Raw genomic sequence first — 19840 nt, forward strand, 5'->3', positions numbered from 1 at the left:
CTGTCCATACCATACAGAGGGCAGGTAGTCTAAGGGAAGGATATAATAGTCATTTTAGGCAACAGTAAGGATACCTTAGCATTCGAAGGGACTATCATCATTTATCGAGGCAACATCGAGGGACGAGATCATTTTATTCGGAGGCAACTCGAAGGGACTATGATCTTTTATTTCGAGGGACTATGATGATTTTATCGAAGGCAACAGGCTAAGGAGTCCTTACGCTCGAAGGGACTCGACTATTTGATCGAAAGGCAGCAGAAGGAGTCACCCTAAAGGTGTGTGTGTGCACCAATCACGTGAGTTCAGTTCAAATATTCATCTTTGCAGTTTATGAGCTACGTTCAATTATTAGTTATCACTCCCTATTTTACTAACCACACAGTTAATAGTACACAAAAATTTAAAACAGTTTATGGGTGCGGAAAGTAAAATGCAGAAAGTAAAAAGTCCTAATTACTATTACATCAAAATTGAATGAGCGACCTATACACCTTATAGAATTGAAAAGACGAAAATTAAATTATTAAATAAATAGCATAATTAAATAAAAGCATAATTTAAATAATGACGAAAATTAAATAGCAAATATTCATACATGCGACATTCAATGGATTTTGAGATGAGAAGAGAGTAGCGAGAAAATCAAAGTTGGAAAAATCAGGGTTAAAGGAGATTGATTGAAAACCTAAGTTAATTCAATTATTAATCCTAATTCTACTTATTTATCTTAAGTTTACTAGTTGTTAACTATTCAAATAATAAAAAAGCTAATTAATCCTAATTATAGGTTAACCAATTAAGTTATTTAACTAAAATAACTAACCTAACTAATTAAATTGATTAAAATAAAATTAAAGTTAATTATGTTAATCCTAATTTCTAAATTAGTGGTCTATTAGTGAATTAATTTTAATTGCATTTTAGTTAAAAAAAAACAAACTCAAAAAGAAATACAAAAATAAAAATAAAAATAAAAGAGTTAAAGAACCTGGGGTGTAGTCTGGAAGGATTGGTGAAGCCCAACAATCAAGCCCAATGAGAAGATGAGTCCAGGGCGTGGGGTACAATCTGGAATAGTGGGGTTTAAACAGCAATGTCTGGCCCAATTCTGAAAAGAAGCCAGGGTGTATATTCCAGCGTAACAACCTCCGGAGTGAGTACCATGGGCGCGCATCTTGGTTTGTTGGTTTTGTGAGAGCAAGGTGCAGTTTTCATGGGTTTTCATGATGTCAAATCATTGTGAATTAACCACAACTTAAGTGGAAACTTAAAAACCGAGCAAATGCAACCAAGACAAGTATTTTTGGCTACAAGACACTAATAGGTCGACTCAGAGACACAACAGGTCGACCTACTGCAAGCTGCTTCTGAAAAATTCTGTGTAAAGGCTGAATGCGTCGACGCATCACATGAATAGGTCGACGCATGGAACTTTGTGTTATCTCGGGTATGCGCACGCTGACTCTTCAGGTCGACGTATCCACTCTTTGAAATTCAAATGAAAAAGCAAAATGCGTCAACGCATTGAGTTGGCTTATACATTGTGGGTGTTATACATACTCAAGTGATCTACAGGTGCTATACACTCAATAGGTCGACCTATGCAGAGAGCAGGTCGACCTGTCGCTAATAAACCTTGTTTTTTGCTGTTTTCAAGTTGGCTTATACATTGTGGGTGTTATAAATACTCAAGTGATCATTCTCAAGCAAAACAACAAGAAACGTGAAAGATAGACTCAACTTCTTCTCATCTTCAACCTTTCGCTTATTAATCGAGAATCACACATAATCATCTTTCTCGATCGAAGTAAGGAACGTGTGTTGATAAGGTTCGACGATAGATATTTGTCTTGTTCGAGATTCGACGGTAGACATTCATCTTGTTCGAGTGAAGAGTGTTGAGGGTGTTTCTTGTATAAAACCTTAGGGTTTTTCCTTCTTCATCAAAGATTTTGTTCGAAGGTTTTTGACGATTGATTCACTTTGGTAATCAATTCAGCCGTGCATAAGGGATTGAGGGATTGAAGATCCGCTCAACAAACTTGCTACAACCGGAGGATTGAGAAAGGAACGATCAGGGTCTTGATCGTGAAGATCTTAGACATTGACTTGATTCAACTTGAATCAAGGGGAGGGTCGAATTGTATTCAATTTTACTGCATGTGTGTAGTTGGTGATTGGTACTTTCTGTCCTTGTTAAACATTTTGCAATCTAATAAAACTTTCCTAATTTCATTTGAAATTAGGGCCAGACGTACTCCTGCGAGGACGATAGAGGAACTGCCTAAACAAATATCGTGTTCCTTATCGCTTTTACTTTATCGTATTTCCATTTGTTTTCGTTTATTACCATTGTTGAACAAAAACTAAGGTTAGCTAAAATATCGATCACCAAGTGTTCGATAAAATTACTCAATCAAATTTTTGTTCAAATTTTAGTGAAAACGTTCATTGTGAGTAATATACCATATAGTGTGCAACTGATACAATCGAGACATTCGTTAAAACCGTAATTCATAACTTGACATTTTCATCCGTTCGGTTTAGTGCACATATCCGGTCCCCGATAACATAATCGCTCTTAGACGATTAAGTGATTCAGGGAAGTCACATTTCAAAAACTAAAATCTTCTTAAGTCGGAAAAAGGTGGTCTATTCACCCCCTCTAGACCATTCCTATCGTCTAACAAGTGGTATCACGAGCTCCAGTTCATTCTAGTGCTTGATATAACTTTTTAGAAAATGGAGAACGGTCAAAAAGGGGCGTATACTAAAGCACCTGTTTTCACTGGAGAAAACTATAGTTATTGGAAAGACTGTATGTGCATTCATATCAACTCCGTTGATAGAAAAATATGGGATGTCATCATCAATGGTCCTATGGCTATCACCATAACCAACGATGCTGGCATTATAGGACCTAAACCTCAAGCACAATAGGATGAAAAAGATGAAAAGAATTACGGGTATGATTGGAAAGCTAGAAACATGATTATAGATTCCTTAGGGGTCGATGAGTACTTTCGTGTGTCGCATTTCCAGTCGGCTAAGGCAATGTGGGATGCATTACAAGTCGCCCATGAAGGAACTAATGATGTTAAGCTAGCTAGAATCAATACCTTAACACAAGAGTTTGATCTCTTTCATATGAAGCAAGGTGAAACCATTGCGGATATGCAAAAGAGATTCTCTCACATTATCAATCGATTACACACTTTGGGACATATTACTCCCAATGCCGTAGCTACTAACAAAGTTTTGAGATGTCTTAGTAGGGAATGGCAACCGAAGGTCACGGCAATCAAAGAAGCCAATGATCTTACTACATTGGATCTCACAGCTCTATTCAGAAAGCTTGAAGAACATGAGCAAGACCTTATGAACCTAAACAAGCACGAAAAGAAAGAAAAGAAAAGTCAAAGGACACGGAAAAGAAGTCTATTGCTCTAAAGGCCTCAAGTTCTAAGTCATCCACCAAAGATACATGTGATAGTGAGTCTAGTGATGAAGATGATAGTCCGGATGAAGATATGGGATTATTCGTAAGAAGATACAACAAATATCTTTGAAAGAATGAAATTAAGCATTCAGAGAACAATCTAGTTAATTATAGACGCCAATCAAAGTCTAACAAGCAAGATGAGTACAAGACGACTAAACCTAGAGGATCTTGTTACAACTGTGGAAAACCCGGTCACTACAAACCGGATTGCCCTTCGCTAAAGAAATATTAGACAAAGAGTAAACCTCAAAAGAAGCAACCAAAAGGAAGAAGAGCTTACATCGCTTGGGAAAGTGATAGTGACTCATCTAGCAAAGAAAGCTCAAGCGATGAAGAGGAAACCGTCAACCTATGTCTCATGGCACATCAAAAGAAGAAAAAGATTGTAAGTCATGATAAATATAATAATGTTGATGCTATGTCTTATTTTGAATTAAAGCATGCCTTTGATACCTTGCATTATGAAGCTAAGGAAGCATTTCAACGCTTAGCTTCAAATAAAAGAATTTTCAAATACCTTGAGAAGAAATTTTCCGATTCCAAAAAGGAATTAGAAACTCTCAAGGAATCTATGATCAAAAGTATCAAAGACACAAGTGTTGTTGACAAGAGTCCTTGGTTTAAGTGGGGAGGATGTGAAACTTGTCACATTTGGAAAAAAGAAGTTAAAACTATCAAAGCCAAATTAGACAAGGCCTCACAACCAAAAATCACATATGCTATTGATCGATCACATTTCAAAAATAGTATGATAAATCCGTATCAACGATACACTTATGTGATAAAGGATCAATCTAGTAAATGTGATGACTACTCAAACTCAAGATGTCTATACTGTTGCAAAAGGGGGCATACCATTAAAAAATGTCGCTTTAGGAGATTCTTGGTTCCCAAAGGCATTTTCAAATGGACTCCTAAGAGCAACTGTTGTTTCACTCACACACAAGGACCCAATGAAAATTGGGTACCTATTTCCCTTGTTTAAATTTGTAGGTGGAATGTCTTGAGCCATTCGAGAGAAGATGGTTTCTAGATAGCGGATGCTCAAGACATATGACGGGTGACTTATCTTTATTCTATGACTTTGTGGCTAAGAAGAAAGGATTTGTAACCTATGGTGATAACAACAAGGGAGCAATACTCGGTAAAGGTAGTGTAGGTAATCCCTCTTCTACTACTATCTCTGATGTCCTTCTAGTTGAGGGCCTTAAACACAATCTTATTAGCATCAGTCAATTATGCGACAAAGGATACTCAGTATCATTTTCTAAAGAAAGTTGCATAATTCGAAATGATGACAAGAAAGATGATGTGTTCAAAGGCCTGAGGGTAAGTAATGTATACATGCTTGATCTAAATGATGTATCCTTAATTGATGCAAAATGTCTAGCAACTATGAGTGAAGACTCATGGCTTTGGCATAGACGTTTAGCTCACGTCAACTTTGATTTGCTTAATAAAATCGTCTCAAAAGACTTAATGTCCGGCCTACCTAAAATAAAGTTTTCCAAAGATCACTTATGTGATGCGTGCCAAATGGGGAAGCAAACGAGGACCTCTTGAACTTCTCCATATGGACCTCTTTGGACCATCTAGAATAAAAAGTCTAGGTGGAAACTATTATGGGTATGTCATAGTTGATGATTTTTCTAGATATTGTTGGACAATTTTCTTAGCAAATAAAAGTGACACCTTCTCCGCATTTGAGAAATTTGCCAAGTTAATTCAAAATAAATTAAACAATAACATAGTATCCATCCGAAGTGATCATGGAGGTGAGTTTGAAAACCATCTCTTTGAAGAGTTTTGTGGCAATCATGGCATTAATCATAATTTCTCCGCACCACGAACTCCCCAACAAAATGGAGTTGTGGAACGTAAAAATCGTGTGTTGGAAGAACTTGGGAGAACTATGATTAATGAACATGGGCTTCCAAAATATTTTTGGGCCGATGCCATTAATACGGCTTGTTATGTTCTGAATAGGATCCTGATACGTCCTATTCTAAACAAAACACCATATGAACTCTTGAAAGGGAGAAAACCGAATATTTCTCACCTTCATGTATTTGGATGTAAGTGCTTTGTTCTAAACAATGGAAAGGAAAATCTTGGCAAGTTTGATGCAAAAGCGGATGAGGGTATCTTTCTAGGATACGCTCAATGTAGTAAAGCTTATAGAGTATACAACAAAAGGTTACATATTGTTGAAGAGTCCGTACATGTCTCTTTTGATGAGTCTTGTCCGAAAGTTGTCGGAAAAGGTAGTGTTCTTAATGGTGCAGGTGTCTCAACTGAGAGTTTTCTTAATGATCCGGATGCCAAGCTTGAGAAAGATAAAGAATCCCTCTTACCCGAGAATAATAAAGAGGAAGTGGATCAAACACCTAAAGAAAAAGTAGAAGATAAACCAAGCGAGAAGAGTGATCTTCCTCTTGCATGGAAATCTTCTAAGGACCATCCTATGGAGAACATTCTAGGAGACATATCAAAAGGGGTGACAACACGGTCAAGGATAAGTAACTTTTGTTTTTATTATTCTTTCGTCTCTCAAATTGAGCCTAAAAACTCAAAAGATGCATTAGTCGATGAGCATTGGTATTTAGCTATGCAAGAAAAGCTAAACCAATTTAAGAGAAATGAGGTTTGGGACCTTGTCCCTCCTCCGCGAGACCATCGAGTAATTGGCACTAAATGGGTGTTTAGGAACAAACTAGACGAAAACGGTATCATCACTCGCAACAAGGCCCGTCTTGTTGCTCAAGGGTATAGCCAAGAGGAAGGGATCAACTATGAGGAGACCTATGCTCTGGTCGCCCGACTTGAGGCAATACGCTTGTTAATTGCATTTGCATGTTCACAAAACTTTAAGCTTTATCAAATGGATGTTAAGAGTGCATTTCTAAATGGGTTTATTAATGAAGAGGTTTATGTGTCTCAACCTCCCGGATTTGAAAACATTGATTATCTTGATTATGTTTACAAACTTAAGCGTGCCTTGTACGGCTTAAAACAAGCTCCTAGAGCTTGGTACGAGCGGCTTAGCAATTTTCTAACTAATCAAGGTTTCTCAAGAGGGAAAGTTGATACCACCCTATTCATTAAGAGACATGAAAAGCATTCAATATTAGTTCAAGTGTATGTGGATGATATTATCTTTGGTTCTACTAACATGACTCTTGTAAAGGAGTTTTCTAAGCTTATGCAGGGAGAATTTGAAATGAGCATGATGGGTGAACTAAACTACTTCCTTGGACTTCAAATAAAGCAACTAAAAGAAGGAACGTTTGTGAGTCAAACCAAGTATTGTCAAGAACTCATCAAACGGTTTGATATGGCAAAGTCCAAGGCCATTGACACTCCTATGCCTACTGCGGTAAATCTTGATCGGGATGAAAATGCTAAGCCGATTGTTGTAAAAAGGTATAGAGGTATGATTGGTTCCCTACTTTACCTTACCGCTTCCCGTCCCGATATTATGTTTAGTGTGTGCATGTGTGCAAGATATCAATCATGTCCCAAGGAGTCTCACTTAAAAGCCGTTAAGCGCATACTTAGGTATCTTGTAGGTACAACTAAGCATGGCTTATGGTTCTCCAAAGGTAGTGATTGCTCTTTGGTTGGATATTCCGATTCCGACTTTGCCGGGTGCAAAATGGATAGGAAAAGCACTAGTGGAACATGTCACTTCTTTTCAAATTCCTTGGTTAGTTGGCATAGCAAGAAACAAGTGTCCGTTGCTTTGTCAACCGCCGAGGCGGAATATGTGGCGGCTGGTAATTGTTGTGCTCAAATTCTTTGGCTCAAGCAACAATTACTTGACTTTAATGTCAAGCTTGATCATATTCCTATCTTTTGTGATAACACAAGTGCTATAAATCTAACCAAAAATTCGGTCTTACACTCTCGCACTAAACACATAGAAATTCGACATCATTTCCTTAGGGATCATGTTGAGAAGGGTTGTGGTGTCGTTTTTTTTACCTCCCCGTTTCACTTGGGAGGACGGCACGCTAGACCCTTCACGCGAAATTTGGAAGGAGAATGCGCCCGTGGTGGGATGAATTTTATTTCAGTTCTTCCTACGATATCACACGAACTTTCTTATTTGTCCTACGAGTAGGAAAGGGGAAAAAAGATCTCAACTAAACCCTAGGAGTTTGCTAAGTGTGGGGATTACACCTAGACTAGAAATTCTGGAGTCCGGGAGGTCGGTTATACATAGGGAAGTGTTTAAACACCCTACATATCTGTAGTACTCTACAGGAACGTTCTCTGTGTCATTGTGTTTGTGCTGCTAATGATTATTGGGAAAGTTTCTCCTTTGTGTTAGGAGAAGGAATTGAATTGAATAAAAGAAAGACAGACAGACAGACTGACTATTTTTGGTATTTTATTAGCTCGCTGAGGTTCCTTGTGAACCTCATGCCTACATATCCCTAGTGGAAGTCAGAGCTTAATGTAGTTCGGGGAACTAATTAATTATTAATTGTTTTTGGGTGCCTTGCTTGAAGCTCAAGGTTGAAGCTTGAATTAAATCTCTGTTTACAGTAAAGAGACATGAAGTCATCTTTACAGAGAGGTATTTCTACTATTCCACCACAAACATTTTGAAAGAGTGACAGAATAACTGGATTCATTTCATTAAGAGAGTGACCTTACTTGTGTGTTTCCAAGTATGCTAGTATCTCTTGCATGAAAGAAAGATGCTCGTCCAAATTAGGGAAAGTGTACAAGTCTGGGGATGTGCCAGAGCATGTCTTTCAGAGTCCTAAATGGGAGACTTGATTAAAATTGAAATTGAAATTGAAATGTTGAAATGTTTGTTTGTTTGAATCTGGTAGAGTAGTAGAAATATCTCTCTATAGAGATAAGCTATGTCTATCTATTGTATAAAAGATTTGACTTTTTAGCTGGCTTGTATGAGGCCCAAGCTTGAGGATTTTTGATTGATTGATTATGATTATGACTCTGGGAGAAAACTCCACTGGGGATTAATTTACAAGAGATTTTTATGTTCTGTACAAAGCCCAGAATTGAGGCTGACTCTACTTGGGGAGTGTTTATTTTGATGGATTTTATTTGGTGTTCTGTACAAAGCCCAAAATTGAGGCTGACTCTAACTAGGGGGAAATATTATTTTCTGCCTTGTATAAAGCCCAAGGTTGTGGCGGACTCTTAAATAAACTGAGTATGGATGATTCTATGGGAAAAAATCCTAGATGTTAGGAATCTTTGATACATGAAATATGGTTTAGCTACCTTGTACAAAGCCCAAGGTTGTGGCTACTGAACAATGAAGGACTCACTAGGGGAGACTCTATTATCTGCCTTGTACAATGCCCAAGGTTGAGGCTGACTATTAACAGGGAGTTTTATTGTTTTGGTGCCTTGTATGAAGCCCAAGGTTGAGGCTAACTATTTTTGTTGGATTTTGACTCTATTGAAGGATTTATTTATTAAAAGACTGATTTTTGGAAGCTAACCCTTTCCAGGGATTTTGAATCAGCTGGAGAAATTCTGTTAAAAGACTGATTTTTGTCATGTTTTTGGAGGCTGACCCTTTCCAGGGGTTTTGACTCTTTTGGGGAAATTATCTCCTAAGAGAAATGAATCTTTGGTTTTTGAAGAAGTGATTTTGGAGGCTAACCCTTTCCAGGGGTTTTTGTTAAAATGAAAGAATGTGTGGAGGCTAACCCTTTCCAGGGGTTTTTATTAAAATGAAAGAATGTGTGGAGGCTAACCCTTTCCAGGGGTTTTGTTAAAATGAATGGCAGAAAGATTATCTAATGGAGACTTCTTGTTTAAAGCCCAAGATGAAGGCTGACACTTGCTGAGGATCAGCAAACATGGATCCTAGACTCTGCTAAGGAAGATTGATGAAGATAAGGGTGACAGAGACTGTCCATGTCTCTCATTCCAAAAGGTGTACTCAATGTAAAATTGAGACAAACTTAGCTTGTTTAAAGTCTGGTTTAAATTGGAAGAAACTCACCAGGGTATGTTAAAAGGTGACTAAAGACCTGTTCCTATGTTTGTAAGAAACCTGATGGGTCCTTGTATACAAGCTCAAGAGGAAGCTGGAAATGCTTTTAAGAAGCCTGTGGGTCCTTGTACAAAGCCCAAGAGGAGGCTAATCGAGGGTCATCGAGGGTCCTTGTTATAGCACAAGAGAAAGCTATGTGGTTTTGAACTTATTTTGGCTTTAAGCAAATGGGTAAGAGGTTTCACCGGGAATAATTCCTCTTTGGGTGGATGTGTCCTATTTTGGGTTCTAAGGTTTTTGCCAAGATGTTTCACCGGGAATAATTCATCTCGGGAGTTTGAACTACATATCTCTAATTAGGAAAGAGCCTTCACCGGGAAGACATTCTCAATCCTAGGCCATATTCCTATAATATATATATAGTTTAACTGTCCTAGGGTTTACACTCAAACGTAGTTCTAAACTAATATATATATATATATATATATATATATATATGCACAGTTCTATATTTGACAGTAATTTAAATAAAGACTGTAAATTGAAAGCTTGTAAAGCCTAACCTGGATGGAGTGGAGGCCTTTGAAGAAGTATGTACAAAGCCTTACCAGCAATTGATGGATAACAGTTGAATATATATGATAAACAGTTAATGGTTTTTGAAAACAGAAGAAGTGAAGATGGACAAGGTCACATAGGTATCTGAAGAGTTTCACCGGGAATAATGCCCTTCAAATACCAGAAGAATGTTTTGAAAACAGAAAGAAGATTTTGTAAATACAGTTTTTGAAAACAAACTATGAAAAGAAAGAAGGTGTTGGGTCTTACACTCTAATAGAGGCCCACTTGAAAATGATTTACTGTTTTATGAGAAACAGTTGAAAATGATTGAAATGATATAAGGTTTTGTTGTTTGAAAACCTTAATCGTTGGTTTGATCGGAGATTGAAAACAGTTTTGCAAATTGACAAAAGTCAACTTAATTAAGGCAAAGATGAAATCTATACCTAATTAAGACCTAAATAAATAGGGTTTTATCATAACATTATTCACAAATTAATTAGGTTAAAACAAAATGAATATATTTTAAAGTATTTAAGAAAACATTTAAAACATACTATTTTAAACCTAATTAGAATACATGAAATAAATAATATTTTTTATGATTTTTTTGGTTATTCATAAAATAGGTATATTAAATAACAAGTGTGTGAAAAATGAAGTGAAAATGAATTAATTTGATAGGTGAATTAATTGTGTGAAGTTTGTGAGAAAAATGAAAGAAAATGGGTGTTAAAAAAATAGTTTGGCCCTTGGAGGATTTGAACCCACGCCCTCTAGGTAATACACTCAAAACAAACACCACTGAGCCAACGCGCGTGTGGTGATAGCAAACTGGCTTCAATGCAATTCATATATTGCTCAAGTGTATAGGAGCAAAAAAAAAGAAAATAAAATCAAAAGGTATGAGGCGAGGGGGATTCGAACCCCAGACCTTGGGCATGAGGAGACTAAGAGCGCATGTGAGGCCACTAGGGCAAACGATGAATTCGTTTGTAAAACACAAACCATTCAAAATAAAATAAACTTGGCTCTCAGATTTGAAATTTGCGCGCCACCACCATTGTCATCTTCTTCCTCAAGCTCCAACAATTTGAATTTCTGAACTCTCTCAATTCTCAACCATTTGCAACGATATAAAGACCAAACTTGCTCTAAATTCACTCACGATTCTAGATATATAACTATTATGAATTTATATTAACTATATCTACTGATTTATCTAAAATACGTGAAGAACCCTAAAATTTGGAATTCAAATTAAATGACTATACTGAAGCATAAATGACTGATGATAGAGGGTTTTTAATCCTCTTATGATGCTGAATAGAATGGTGTTGAGTTTTAGCCAGAAAGATACACGAATCAAAGAGGTGGAGTTGAGAAACTTACCTCTGAAAATGAAGGTCGTGAGGATGTTAGAGAGCACCTGGGCTTGTATGAATGATCCCAAAAGCTTCCTTGGGACTCAGTGATGCTAACTGAATGCCTATTGTAACTTCAATTCTCCTGAATTGCTCTATGGACCTCCCTCGATTTGAGCTTCAAGTGAACATGGAGGATGATGAATCTGCAGTTACAGATGAGCTGCGACCATCTGGATAGCTCCACTACCTCCTATGGAATGTGCCTGGATGCTTGGCTTTGTTGGAAACCTTCTGAATTGCTCTATGGACCTCCAACTGCAACAGCTCCAAAGTGAGAGCAACAATGGCGTTCCCTCACTTACAGAAATGATCCAGGTGCTTGGATAACCTCAAATGAACCCCCTTGAGATGTTAGAATGCTTACTTTCCAAAGATAAGCTCTGGTTTGAAGAAAACGATTCTTCTTGCCAAAGAACTTTGAAAAACAATAAGCATGAGAAGAGAAAGAGAAAGCAAGGAATATGGTTGCTTTGGTGTGTTTTCTGAATGAGAAAGAGCCCTCTATTTATAGGCAAATGGTTCAGTACTGATTGAGAAAGTGAGCTTGCTTAGTGAAGTGAGTTTGGTTTCTTAGCCATGAAGAAATTTCAAAGAATATCCAAGTGTGATCATTGCATTTTCGAGCCAGCTCCCTATCCATTGATTCTATCTGATCTTAGGGAACATTTCAGATACAAAGTGAGCTCTAATTGGTTGGTGAGAAGATTCCTTGGGTGATTCATCAATTTGCCATAAATTCTCAAATGTAATCATTACATAATCACATGTTCTTGTTTTAGGAATCTTCCTCAATTATCATGGCATGGTGAAAATGAATGCATGGCATGCTTTCAGATGTGTTATGGGTCGTGTAGCATCCATAATTGAGGTCATGTGCACAAAATTGCAAAGTTCAAAAATGATGCATGACCTATAATTTCACTTCATGAGGCCAACTTTGAACAAGCATAACTCCTAGCTCAAAATGAATTTGGAGAAGGTTGAACACAATTTGGAAAGCCCTAAACATCTACTTCAAATCATTAGTTTGGAGTTTCTTCAGAATCCTTTGGCAAATTTGTGAAAAATGAGGCCAAAGTTGGAAGAAAACTAGGTTAAAACACTTAGAAAATTTTCTAAGTGTTTATGACCTAAAACTTCAAAATTTCCAAAACTCTTAAATGATTGATCTTTTGAAAAAAGTTCCATTGTAAGATGTTGTTTTATTTTGCAAGATCTACAACTTTCATGTTGGAAGTTTTTTGAGTTGTGTAGGTGAAATTTTGAGTTCCCACAATGCCCTCAAAAACCCTAATTCCCGACTTTTTGCTCCTTGAAGATTCTTCTTGAATTTCTTTAGTCAAATGACTTTAATATCCATATATTGATGATATTGATCCTTGAAAGTCATGGTTTGACCAAAAATCTTAAAAGTCAAAGGTGATCCCATACAGTTGACTTTTTCCAGATAAAGTGAGATTTGGACTTTTGTGTAGAATCAAGATCTTCTCCTCAAATGAGTGATGTAAATGGGTTATATTGAGGTGGTAAAAGTTCTTGAATCATGTCTTGAGTTTTGGATCCATGCCTCTGATTAAAAGTCAACTATCCTGGTGAATTAGGTCAAAAACCCTAATTGTCGACCAGATGAAAATGATGACTGTAGACTTTGAATTGAGGTGTAATGTCCAGTGGATCTTGTTATATGAGCTATTTGAAGATGATTGATGTCTTTGAATGATCCCCTGGGGCTTTTTAGGGTTTCCCAAAGGTGATTCCTGATTTTAGTCCTTGATAGGCTCAAAAACCCTAGTCTGGTGACCTGAGTAAATTTGTATTCAGAGGACTGGGTGTCTAATCAATCATAGGTGAGAAAATGAAGCTCTTGAGTCCTATGATTATGTTAGAGACTAATTCTTCTACTGATTGATCCTTTGCCTGAGTTTTCTTGTCTTTGAGCATCCTCGATTAAATGCCAGATGAAGAAGTGACTGCTTTGGGCACTAGTTTTGACCTGATGAAAATCCTGAAGATATGTCATCTCAGGGGGGTCAAAAATTAGGGTATGACAGATGCCCCTATTTAAGTTTCTTTTATCTGGAGGGAGAGAGATTGATATCTCGATCTCTCCCGCGTGAAAGAGACTTAAATATCAAAGAATGCCCGAATTTTGGGCGCTCCTGAGATGTTGTAATTGATAAAATCCTTGCATGACTTGATCCCGTTGTCGCACTCGGCGGGGGATGAGGAGACAAACTCCTGTAGAAATACTTGATGTGGACTCTTGGTGAATGGATGGCAGTGTAGGATGCGCAATCCATCTTCTTTAACTAAGTGTTGATACTTAGAAAAAGGTAAACAACCTCCCCCTTGTTTCGGATGTCCATATCTCGAAACTGGTCTCAGCCGTGTTTGGACAATATCTCAGATAAAGAGAAAATTTCCAAAGATTTGTTTCCTCATCAAACTTCTCATCAGCACTTGGAGATGAGATGCCATTTGATGGTAGTAAAGAAACTTTAAAGGTTTGTTTCCTCATCAAACTTCTCATCAGCACTTGGAGATGAGACGCCATTTGATGGTAGTAAAGAAACTTCACCATCTTTCCTTTTGACTTGACGTCTTGAAAGAATGTCATATGGCCTCATGATCTTTTGAGGGGCTAATGACTTTGCTTGAAAGCGGACGAACTGTTTTCGGGGTGAAAACCAACATTCATCGACTTGTGCCAGGGAACCAACAAACTGTTTTCCCAAGAGGAAAAACTGCCATTTGTCGATTCATGTCGGGGAATCAACAAACTGTTTCTCTTAAGAGGAAAACTGCCATTTGTCGACTCTGAGGGGAATTAACAAACTGTTTTCCTAGGAGGAAAACTGCCATTTGTCAACTCTGAAGGGGATGAAACATCCCAGAAACAGACGAACTGTTTGAAGAAACTGCCATTCGTCGATTTCTTGAGTTTTTAACAGACAAACTGTCTTTCCTTGGGGAAAGACCGCCATTTGCCAATTGCTAGGGGAACAAACTGTCTTCTACTGGGAGAGACTGCCATTTGTTGATCCTGTCGTGAAAGAAAGTGAGCAAACTGTCTTCTGCTGAAAGAGACTGCCATTTGCTGATCCTGTCGTGAAAGAAAGTGAGCAAACTGTCTTCTGCTGAAAGAGACTGCCATTTGCTGACTCTGTTGAGGAATCTTTAAGCGAAACGAACTGTCTTCATGAAGAAGGCTGCCATTCGTTATTTTTGTCCGAAAAAGTGAGCGAACTGTCTTTTGCCGAAAGAGACTGCCATTCACTGACTCCACTGGGGATCATTCGTCGATCTGTTGGGGAGATTCCCAATCATTTTCTTTGACGAAGAGTGGCATCTCTTGACCCTGCTGGGGAAATACCAAACTGTTTTCCAGGAGGAAAAACTACCACTTGTCAATTATGTCAGGGAATCCACACTACTTGGAGAAGAGAACCGCTCATCGACCCTGTAGGGAATTCTAAAATGTGAAATAGACTATCTTATATGAAGAAGATTGTCGAGTGTCGCTCTGCGGGAGGATCTCGGCTGAGGAAACTCCAAAAGTGAACAAACTATCTCTTTGAGGGAGACTACCATTTGTTGACTTGCTTGGGGAATTTTAGGTGTATGAACCTTCTTTATGAAGAAGAAAAACCCTTTCACAACTTTGCAGGGGAATCTTGAGTATATGCTTTAATGACTCGGGCATTCACATGATCAAAGCTTGACTCGACTATGCAGTTATAATGTATGCATGAATATTATGACAAATATAAAATGTAAAGTGAATGTGAATAGAATTGTCGCGGATGTAAAATCCTATGATACGACTTGAATCTTGTTGATCAGAAGATGTCTTCTTCTTGTAGTTCGAACTCTGTTGGGAATACCTGGTTATCAGTTGTCCGCTGTCCGAAGTGAGTAATATGAATTGAAGTGAAGATCCTTCATCGGGAGATGTTCGCAAAGCGACCTCATGGGGAAATCTTGGTTCCCGGAGTCTCAACCGTTCTTGGAGCAACTGTTTGCATTCTTCCTATTGTTTGTAAACCTTAGAAAGAAATTTCACCTTTATTTTTTTTGCAAGTAAATTCATTTTATTTTATGAAAACATTTGTTTCAAGAGCATACGGGAGCATTTCATGCCAATCCTTGTAAGTGATGACCATCTCCTGAATGATTTTCTTGATGTTTTTGTTAGCTGCTTCTACAGCTCCATTCATCTTTGGCCTGTAAGGAGATGAGTTGTGATGTTCAATTTTGAATTCTTCACAAAGCTCCTTCATCATTTTGTTATTCAAATTTGACCCATTGTCAGTGATTATCTTGCTAGGAATGCCATAGCGACAGATGATGTGATTCTTGATAAACCTGATGACAACTTGTCTTGTAACGTTTGCATATGAAGCTGCTTCAACCCATTTGGTGAAATAGTCTATAGCTACCAAGATGAAGCGATGTCCGTTGGACACTTTTGGCTCGATCATTCCAATCATGTCGATTCCCCACATGGAGAAAGGCCAAGGGGAAGAGAGTATGTTGAGAAGAGATGGTGGCACATGAATTCTATCGGCGTAGATCTGACATTTGTGACACCTCTTTGCGTACTGGTAGCAATCTGACTCCATTGTCAGCCAATAATATCCTGCTCTCAGTATTTTCCTTGTCATGGTATGTCCATTGGTGTGAGTACCAAAGGAACCTTCATGTATTTCTCTCATGAGTACTTCTGCTTCTTTTCTGTCAACGCATCTGAGCAGAACCATGTCGAAGTTTCTCTTGTACAGAACATCTTCATTCAGGACGAATCTACAAGCTAACCTTCTCAAAGTCTTTCTATCTTTCTTTGACGCCCCAAGAGGGTACTCTTGATTTTGAAGAAAGTTCTTGATGTCGTGATACCACGGTTTGTCGTCGATGATTGCTTCTACTGTGAAAACATGAGCGGGCCTATCCAGGCGCATAACATCGATCTGAGGAATGTCATTCCAATGATTTATCCTAATCATGGAAGAGAGTGTGGCTAATGCATCGGCCAAGTTGTTTTCTTCACGAGGAATGTGATGAAAATCTACCCTGTCGAAGAATAGTAACAATCTTCTCGCGTAGTCTTTGTAAGGAATTAGCCCTGGTTGGCGTGTTTCCCATTCTCCTTTGATTTGATTGATGACAAAGCAGAATCTCCATATACATCCAAGTGTTTGATTCTTAGATCCATGGCTTCTTCGAGACCCATGATGCAAGCTTCATATTCGGCCTCATTGTTTGTGCACTTGAAAGTTAATCTGGCAGTAAATGGAATATGGGTACTCTGAGGTGTAACAATGATTGCCCCAATTCCTCGTCCATAAGCATTGACAGCTCCGTCAAAGATTAAGCCCCACTGGGATCCTATCTCAGGTCCTTCGTCTGGTAGTGGCTCGTCGCAATCTTTCATCTTGAGGTACATGACGTCCTCGTCCGGAAAGTCAAAACTGGTTGATTCATGACCATTGAGTGGATGGTGAGCCAGGTGCTCAGCTAGAATGCTTCCTTTCACGGCTTTCTGTGCGTGATACTCAATGTCATATTCTGATAACAACATCTGCCAACGGGCAATTCTCCCGGTTAAGGCAGGCTACTCAAAGATGTACTTGATTGGATCCATATGAGAGATCAAACAAGTAGTATGTCGAATCATGTACTGGCGGAGACACTTGGCAGCCCAGGCCAAAGCACAACACGTCTTCTCGAGCATGGAGTAGCGGGATTCACAGTCAGTGAATTTCTTGCTTAGGTAGTAAATGGCATGCTCTTTTCTCTTTGTCTCGTCTTGCTGTCCAAGGACACAACCCATGGAGTCTTCTAAGACGGTTAAGTACATTATCAAAGGTCTTCCTTCCACTGGAGGAGACAAAATGGGTGGTTCGAGCAGATATTCCTTAATGCTGTCGAACGCTTTCTGACAATCGTCTGTCCAGACGCAACTTTGATTTTTCCGTAGAAGTTTGAAAATAGGAGCGCAAGTTGCAGTCATGAGATATATGAATCTCGAGATGTAATTCAGACGTCCAAGAAATCCTCTAACTTGTTTCTCGGTTCTGGGTGAAGGCATTTCTTGAATTTCCTTGACTTTGTCTGGATCTACTTCAATTCCTCGTTTGCTGACAATGAAACCAAGGAGTTTTCCTGAGTAGACACCAAAGGTACACTTGTTGGGGTTCAGGCGAAGCTGAAACTTCCGTAAGCGTTGAAATAACTTTGTCAGATTTTGTATGTGATCTTCTTCATTTTCTGATTTGGCAATCATGTCGTCCACATAGACTTCCACTTCTTTATGCATCATGTCGTGGAAAAGTGTAGTCATGGCTCTTTGATAAGTTGCCCCTGCGTTCTTTAGTCCAAAAGGCATAACACGATAGCAGAACGTGCCCCAGGGGGTGATGAAAGCTGTTTTCTCCATGTCTTCAGGTGCCATTTTGATTTGGTTGTATCCTGAAAATCCGTCCATGAACGAGAAAACTTTGGATTTTGCTATACTGTCTACCAACATATCAATATGTGGTAAAGGAAAATCATCCTTAGGGCTAGCTTTGTTCAAATCTCTGTAGTCGACGCACATGCGGACTTTTCCGTCTTTCTTGGGAACGGGAACAATGTTAGCTAACCACTGAGGGTATTCTCAAGTGACGAGGAAACCTGCGTTGATCTGCTTTTGAACTTCCTCTTTGATTTTCATGGCCATCTCCGGATGAGTTCTTCTTAATTTTTGCTTGACCGGAGGGCATTCTGCTTTTAATGGCAAGTGATGCTCCACTATACTGGTATCCAACCCTGGCATATCTTGATAAGACCAAGCGAAGACATCTGAGAATTCTTTGAGCAGCTGTATCAAACTCTCTCTGATCTCTGAACTAAGCGAAGCTCCAATCTTAACCTCTTTTCTGTTTCCATCGGAACCAAGGTTAATGATCTCTAGAGGCTCATTGTATGGCTGAATGGCCTCTTCCTTTTGTTGAAGTAATCGTGAAATTTCCTTTGATATTTCTTCGTCTTCTTCTTCCTCTGCCTCGAATACAGGAAACTCAAAGCTTGGAGAAGTCATACGGTCGCACGTTTCTACGGGGTGTTTTATGATTAATCTGCATATGTGTGATAAGTTTTATTTAGACAACGAGGGAAGACTCGGTGTATGCAGTTAATGGAATTTTTGATGTTTTTTAAGGGTGTTTTTTAGGATTACCAATTTCCGAAAAAAAGAAAAGGAAAAACTAACGACGGAACAAAATGACATTTTTATTTATTGACAGTCATTTCTTGAAACAAAGACCCTATAAAACAAAACTCTATTGCTTTGGGCGAAGCAAAGAGGAACACTTTCCTAAGAAATAGTAAAATGCAAAGCCCTATTAAACATCTCTTCACCCTGGGCTATGGTGAGAGGATAAAATAACGGTGAAAGTTCCTACTTAGGAGTGCGAACAACAGTTGTAACTTCAACAGCTGTCCAATAGTGGCGAACCCCATTGTGCACTAGGTAATCTGGAACCTTAGGCTTAAGCTGGCCTGTGGTAGGTCTTGATTTACCAACCACTGTCTTTGCAACACTCAGACGATCTTCTTCTACTTCAGCAGACTGAGCGGTGTGAGCATACCCATTTCCAAGTGGAGTATGTCGAACTTTCTTTTGAGGAAACTTCTAATCTTCTGAATGGAGAGACTCGTTGTCGGAGACACTTTCGAGATCATCCTCTTCTGTATTTTGGTCTCGCTCTTCTCCCAAGATGGCATTGACTAGATATGTGAACCCTAGATCTGTAGCCTCGGAAGGTGACTTGGGGATATAATCCTCAATGATGATTTCACCAGTCGATGATGATGAATAGTAAGGGTTATACATCTCTTTTGGCTGAGAGAGGTACTCGTGATCAATGTTCCATCCCGTTGGAACAATATCTTCCAAAGAGGTTTTTGAGCTTTCAAGAGCGGAGTATTTCATCATGTAGTCGAATTTTCCGCTTGGTTCTCCTAATGTATCCCAAGTCTCTTCGGGGATAGGAGGAACTTCTTCTGATGAACCATGACTTCTGGTGGTGAAGCTATTTGTAACTTCATCACTGCTTGGTCGAGTCTTACTTTCAGATCCCTTAGTCGGATAACAGCAAGGTGATTCAGACTCTGATAGGGCTATGTATCCTGCTTTGTTAAGATAGGATAGCCATTCCTCTTCATCGGTGTTTTTTCGTACCGATGGTATTGACTGTTTGTTGAACAGGTTGAAGAAAACCTCCGCTGCGGAAAGTTTCTTGAATTGGAAGAACTACCTCAATTCCTGGAATAGTCTTTGATGATGTTGGATAGAATCCAACTCCTGTTCTGTTCTTGTTG

Source organism: Vicia villosa, unplaced genomic scaffold (assembly GCF_029867415.1).
Source record: "Vicia villosa cultivar HV-30 ecotype Madison, WI unplaced genomic scaffold, Vvil1.0 ctg.000864F_1_1, whole genome shotgun sequence".
Lineage (NCBI taxonomy): Eukaryota > Viridiplantae > Streptophyta > Magnoliopsida > Fabales > Fabaceae > Vicia > Vicia villosa.